The sequence below is a fragment of the Podarcis melisellensis genome (assembly GCF_964234715.1).
Source record: "Podarcis melisellensis genome assembly, chromosome: 7".
NCBI classification, from domain to species: domain Eukaryota; kingdom Metazoa; phylum Chordata; class Lepidosauria; order Squamata; family Lacertidae; genus Podarcis; species Podarcis melisellensis.
In genome coordinates this window covers 34094237-34101466 of record NC_138539.1, presented here as the reverse complement: position 1 = coordinate 34101466, position 7230 = coordinate 34094237, and the positions used below count along the sequence as shown (strand labels likewise).

General features: G+C 43.2%; 1 protein-coding gene across 1 annotated transcript in view; it reads left to right on the top strand.

The window, feature by feature from the left end:
- Positions 1–2667: 2667 nt before the first annotated feature.
- CSPP1 (centrosome and spindle pole associated protein 1) overlaps positions 2668–7230 on the top strand; it is a 76934-nt gene continuing 72371 nt past the window's right edge. Inside the window, exon 1 of the mRNA XM_081918400.1 lies at positions 2668–2760. The gene's annotated coding sequence lies outside the window, so the exon portion shown is untranslated. The remainder of the gene's footprint in view (positions 2761–7230) is intronic.

Genomic DNA, 7230 nt, shown 5'->3' with positions numbered 1-7230 from the left:
ATTCTTTTTTTGTCACACAGGGCCTTAAAATAAAACAAAAAGTTACAAAGTATATTTCAGAGTCATAAAATTATTGTATACTATTTCTTCAACATTATTTTCTAGTTACTATTAAATAATTTAATTACAATGAGATTTTCTTCTCATTTTCAGACATTATTAGCCATGTTCCTAATAAAGAAAATATTAATGGTAATAGATGTCTTCCCAAATTTTCTATAGACTATTATACTAGCATCCTAGCTCTCTCTATATAGAAACAGGACACAGAAGGCTAATTGTGTTTTAATTTTTAAAATCTGTATAAAATTGCATATGAATAAAACCATTAGTTTTGAAGGGAAAAAAACATAGTAGTGATCAAGTACTATTTCAGAATAAGCTTTGTTTCTGTTTGAGATAAGGACGTCTGCTCAGATGGCACCTGTCATCCAGGATTCTTATAAGTACGTGTGTGTGTATATATATTTAATAGGGGCAACATTTTATTCAAAGCTTTTCAGTCAAGCTACACCTGACTTTATAATCTTAACTTGGAATTAAAGTCCTATTAACTATCTTGAATTTGAGTTCCTTTTAAAGGGACTCACTTCTGGCTGATCACAATTAAGCTGGTAGTCACATAGTGACAATACTGCAAAAATATATATTTATTACAAAAAACCTACTTTAATAAAAGTCCTGGGGCTTCCTCTTCTTCCTGATCCCCCACCTCACAAAGTATTAGAAAATGCTGATCCCAGAACCTTAGAGCTCCTAACGCTACTGTATATGTGAGAAGATACTCAGAATTGAGTCAGGTAAGCTCATTTCAGTACAGTGGTACCTTGCTTTATGAACTTAATCCGTTCGGAAGTCCGTTCTTAAACCAAAGTGTTCTTAAACCAAGGCGTGCTTTCCCATAGCAGTGGGGGATTCAATTTACACTCAACAGGAAGCGGAATATGTTCTGCTTCCAAGACAAAGTTCACAAACCAAAACACCTACTTTCGGGTTTTCAGCGTTCTTAATTCAAGTTGTTCATAAACTAAGCTGTTCTTAAACCAAGGTACCACTGTACTGGCAAATCTGATGAATGCAAAGATTCATATCACTATGATATTTTTAAAATCTGAAAACCTTTCATTAAATTGGAATGCTTTTTACCCAGAAATGCCTCTAGAATATGGAATTCTAGGACCTTTTAAAAACAAGTATAGTGCTATATTGTGTTCATCTTGATCCAGGGACAATCCTCATATAACAGTTGTGAGAAAGATGTCCTATTGATACGGGCAAGAAATAAATTACTGCTGTTCACTACTTCTAAATTAAAATGATCTGTAGAAATACCAGTGCTTGACAAGTAGAAAAGGCCCAGGAAATGGAACAGCACTGGTAGTAGCAAGATGGAACTTCAACCACTTTTTATGTTTAAGGGTCAAATGAATTTGAACTCTTTTTGAAATTTCAAAATGTGTCATGGGCATGATGATTAAGCAAGGGCATAACCAGGGGGCTGAGCTGCCCCCTCAAATCAAGTAAATAAATAAAAATACTTACCTGTGACACAATTGGTCAGTTAGTTAACTCAGTTCTCTGCCCTCCTAACATAAAGCCTGCCCCCCCCCAATAAATCCTGGCTTCACCCATGGTTCTCTGGTTTACCCTTTGTATAGGGGTTATTCAGGGAATGAAAGATGGTCCTTACAATACCAATGCTTCTAGCTGAAAGGGTGGGGGAGAATCACATTTTCCCAGCTGCAAAATATTGCAGCCTGATCATTAATTTTGGGTAAAAGGCAATACCCAGAAACACCCTTTTCTGGAACGATGCCTTGAATCCCACAGAACAAGCGAATGCCTCTTCCTGTTTTGCAGGGGTCGGATTAGATGATTTTGGCGGTCCCGACTCCCTTACAATTCTGCGATGTGTCAGGCAGGTTCACTTCAATTTACTGTTATGCGTGGTGGTAGCGCTGGAATCATCTTGGCTATTAAAAACTGCTGAAACCATGCATGGGCGTAGCCAGGATTTTTGTTGTGGGGGGGGAGAGGCTTTTGTTGGGGGGGGGGCAGAATCTCAGATTTGTATTGATTTGTATTCTTTTGCGGGCAGCTGCCCCCCCCCCCAGCTACACCCATGCATATAGAAAGAAGAGTGGGGGAGATAGCAAAAGAAGCACTAGCATATCTGCCTGCATCCCGCTCCCCAGTCGCTTTTCTCTCTGCTCATCAGATCGAGCGCAGACTGGGGGAAATAAAAGTGTCGGAAGGGATAGATTGCCAAGGGGTGGGGGGCAGTTTCTACGGGGCTACACGCAAACCACACTTTATACGGGCTCCTCAGAAGGACTTTCGCCTCCCTTCGGACAAAGTGTGGAAAGGGGCTAACGCGCCTACACTAGCAAATTATATGATGTCTCAAGAAGTCGCCTGGGCCGTCGAAGCCCCGCTATTCACCGTCCCGACGCACACGGGTCTCCTTCCCCACTCACACGAACTCCGCGCCCTTCTGCCCAGCGCTTCCCCACAACCTCTTTCCCCGCTAAGCGACAGGTAAGGGGACGGGTCGCAGCAGGGCGCGTGTGAACACAGGCAAAGAGGCTTCGCCGCCACGGACGGAGACGCCAAGCGCGTTGCTATGGAGGCAGAAAAGGTCGCCTATCCAAACACTTCCGCGGGCAACGGGAGGCGCAAGAGCGCACCTACGACCCGCGCAGCGAAGCGCGCTCCCGAGTCGCGGTCGAAGCGGGGAAAGGAGCCGGGAGGAGGAAGAAGGTAAGGGTTTGCGCACGCGCAATTTCGCGTCTGCTCGGCGCGCTCGCCGCCTAGCAATTGCCTCTTGTCGGGGCTTCTGCCGGCGGCTTGAATGCCGCTGACATTCGAAACAGCGCGCGCAGCTGAGTTCGCGCGGCTACCTCACAAAGGGGACTTGATTCCATTTTGTGTGTGAGAGACATATCGATTAACGGCCGAATTCCCCCCCCCCCCCACATCTCCGCTTTGTTAAAGATATAGGGAATATATAATAAAGTACAGTATGCTACAGAACACACATTTTTAATGCAATTCTAAATTGTTCAGACGACGACGTCGTCACTAGGGAAAAATAATACTTCCAAGTGTAGCCTTATGAGGCTTTGCCCTCGGGTGGGAAAAATATTGCGCCTGGGAAAGGGAAGTGGGAGTCAACAGACACTCAAGGAATAGTTTCGGAGAAAAGGCTTTTATTTCTACCATCCATGAACTGGTAGAAGGAGCAAGTGTGATAAGTCACAAAAAGCGTGCACGAAGTTCACAGTCATGTGCACAAGCATATATACCCATTCCAGATCCCTCCCCCTTTCTCCTCCTTCCAGAATCCTCTGAGCATGAACAGAAAGCTGTCTTGGGACTATTGGACTCTTCCCAGGAAAGGGGTTTCAGAGTGTTCAGATATGTTTCAATCTCTTGTTCTGGCATGGTTGCTTTAGCAATGTGGTTCTTTAGCAACGTCAGAAGGCATGAGAAAGGCCTGAGAAACAATGGACTGTTCTCTACCTTTATTACAATCTTTTTAGTTACAGCAAGCAGAATGTGTCTGATGCTTAGCTAATGCCTTTTAGCTGCTGAGAAAAATGATTTTGAAAAGCTCTGAGAAGCTTTGAGCCTGCTTTGGTGGGGGGTGACTTCGGGCCTAGGTGAGGTCACCTGTCCTCACCTTTCTTCACAAGAGGTAGACTTTCTTTTTTACTGTTTTGGGATTCATTTTGAATCTGCTTCGTCCCACATCTCGGGGTTTGGAGCTACTTTTCCGCGCAGTACTGTTACTGAAGAATGATAATAAACCTGCCGTTCTTCTCGTGGACCTTCTAGATTATTTTCCTCAGCTAATGTTTCATCTGTTATCGAGATGATTGGTTTAGCCAGCACTTCCTTTTGGGAGAGCTGTGAAGTGCATTCCTGTGCATGTTTGCTTGGAAGTGCCATTCATTTCAATGAGTCTGAGGTGGGCTTCTTTCTCCTTAGCATCTCGTTGGCCGCTGAGGACACCTGTTATGAACTTTGCAGGTAAACTTTTGCTTCAGCTGCTCCACTTAAGATTGCAGGCAGGAACTCTTAATTTGAAGGAAGGAAGAGTTCTAGCCTCCCCCATGCTGTATCTGTGCATTGGTTTTTTAACCGGACACCTCCAACTGCATTGTGAAATGGCACACTCCATACAAGGCTATACCACCATCTAAGTAAAAAATGGAATTCTTCATTCTGCTTCTTTCTTAACCCATCCATTTGGCTGATGAGAGGAAAATGGTATAATGTTAATGTATTGCAGTTGCTAGAACAGTGTATATAAAATTCCCAGGCCACCTTAGCAACTGCAGTATTAAGGTGGACAAGAAAAAAAGGCTTTTCTAGAGTAAAATGCCTTTGTGTAATCAGGATTCATCATGGGCAGAGGAGTGACATTATTTTTTATGCACCCCCCTTAATGCTATACACGGCATCATAAACGGTAGTGACAATACACCAGGAACACAATAAAAAGGTAAAGGGATCCCTGACCATTAGGTCCAGTCGTTACCGACTCTGAGGTTGCGGCGCTCATCTTGCTTTATTGACTGAGGGAGCCGGCGTACAGCTTCCGGGTGTAGGGATTACTTGGGATGGGATGACAGGTTGCACCAGGGGTTTCCCGTTTTTTAAACATTTGGGGAAATCATGCAGTTATTCCCAGTGGTGGAGGAGTCTACAAGGGAGTTATTTTTTAAAGTCCATAAGCTTGTATGGCACTGCTGCAGCTGGAAATGGATAGCTGGTGATCCTAACAATGGAATCATTCATCTAAAGTTTATTAAGCCATAATAAATTTGTAATGGCATTTTCACAGTGACGATACATTAAAATTTGAATGCTCGAGAAAAGTAATATGGAGGACGAAATCTTGATCTTCTGCAACAAATAAGTAACAATTGTGTATTACTTTGTGAAACATGCTACAAAATGAAACGAAAAGGGCTAAGATGGTTGGGGACCCTCCAGCCCACGGAACAAATCTATGCATCTTTCAGGACATATAATCATAGTGGACCCAATCCTAAAAACAGAAATCCCATTTAAGTTAATGAAACATAAATATGCTTAATTGTCACTGGCCTCGGTTCTGTGCTGTTATAAGAGCACATGTTCCCTAATGAGTTTTTGAGTTTTTCAAGATGAGCTTCAACATTTCCATTTCTTCCTAGCATTTGGCAGGATCTATAAAACTTTTAAATCTTCCAAATTTGGAAGTTCATCTGCCTACTTATCAAATGACAGAAAATATTACAATATAAACTTATTTCTGTATTTCAATTTGCAATCAAAACTGACTGTGCCCTAAAGGTTCTTGTTCTGGGAAATATATCCCCTTAAAAAAGGGCTTTTATATTATTAAACTTAATTTTAGCCTTACCTTGCCCTCAGACCTTTGACTTGTTTGTAGCTGCAGTTTTTGCAGGTGTCTAAAGCTGTCTCTGTTACTAATTCAGTTAAAAATACATTATGTGAGGTTTAAGAGAAAATATTTGTTCATCAAGATTTGAAATAAGATTCTAATCTACTGGCATAGAACATTGAAATATTGTCTGTGTATTTTCAGGGTGTCAGAATACAAAAGACTTTGTCTTTGAGGAACTCCATAAAGTAACTTTTATGTATATGGTTAGTTACTTAGTTAGTTCACTGTCAAGGTACAACTATATCAGACAGACCCAATGTCAGCACTTGGCATTCTGGGGCAGCTGCTGAAGTCCACGGCTTTTAAGGGGCCTGCAGTATGTATGTAGGTATGGAGAGAGAGAGGAGAGGAAGAGAGACTGTTTATCTGAGCAGCCCTGTATGGCTCTACCTGAGCTGCTTTATTGATTTCCCACAATGCCCCTGACATAGCATCATCTGGGGACATTGTGGGAAATTAAAATAGTGGCTATTCTTAGTCCCCCAGTGCTGCTCGGAATGCTCTTGCTTGCTGCTGCCAGGTAAGTTTCAGAGGACACACCCAGAGGTCACGTTACCAGCGCGTTCTCAAACCTTGAGCCACTTCTGACAGCAGATTCCTTTGACAATGCTACTTCTAGCTCTTGTGAGGCACCTGGTCATGCAAAGACTGTTGCATTGTGAGGACAGAGAGATAAAGCCAAGGCAGAATTGCTTTGCTACCTCTGTGCATGGATTTTTATGCTCACAGGAGCTGCAGAGATCAGTTCAAAACTGCATCACACACAAATGGCCTTGGAAGATGGGTTCAATGCTCTTTTCAAGCATAGGATCTCCCTCCCACCATTTCTGGCTGAAAGTTTGCCCAAGGTCATCCAGGAAGCTTCAGTGCTTAGGATGGATTGGAACCTATCCAACACTAGCCACTAATGGTGCCCTGACTGTCTGTTATTCCAATTAGTTTTGCATGTGGTTGCTGAGTTGAGTGGCTGCCGCAGGATTGCAAAATCTAGACTAGCACTGTAGGAGTCTGTACTACAACCAGGTTTTCCCAGCAATGTATGTGAAAAGGACCCAAAGCTACTTCTCTATAATTTGGCCCAACTCAGTGCAGACAATGCAGGCAATAAACACTAAGATCAGATCACCTTCAAATCAGCCCCACTATCCATACAACCTTACTTTGTGAGAATAATTGCTTTTGCTTATAAAATTCATGCCCCTATAAACTGGTTTGCTGCCAAAAAGGCACAATCTAACAAAAATTAAACACTTTAAGTTCTATTGGGTCTGTTAAATATTGTTCTATTGGGGAGGATGCGGCCCATTTGGATCCCTTCCAGTTGGGATTCAGGCCTCACCATGGGACTGAAACTGCCTTGGTCACACTGGTTGATGATCTCCGGCGGGCTAGGGACAAAGGTGAGAGCTGTTTCCTAGTTCTGCTGGATCTCTCAGTGGCGTTTGATACCATCAACCACAACATCCTTCTGGACTGTCTTGAGGGGCTGGGAGCTGGAGGCACTGTTATACAGTGGTTCCGCTCCTTTCTCCTGGGCCATGTCCAGAAAGTGTGTGTGGGGGGGATGAGTGTTCAGACCCCTGGGCTCTCACTTGTGGGGTGCCTCAGGGTTCCATCCTCTCCCCCATGCTTTCTTGCATCTACATGAAGCTGCTGGGAGAGATCATCAGGGGGTTTGGGTTGGGTGTTCATCAATATGCAGATGATACCCAGCTCTACCTGTCTTTTAAATCAGAACCAGTTAAGGCAGTGAAATGGGCACATACACCAAA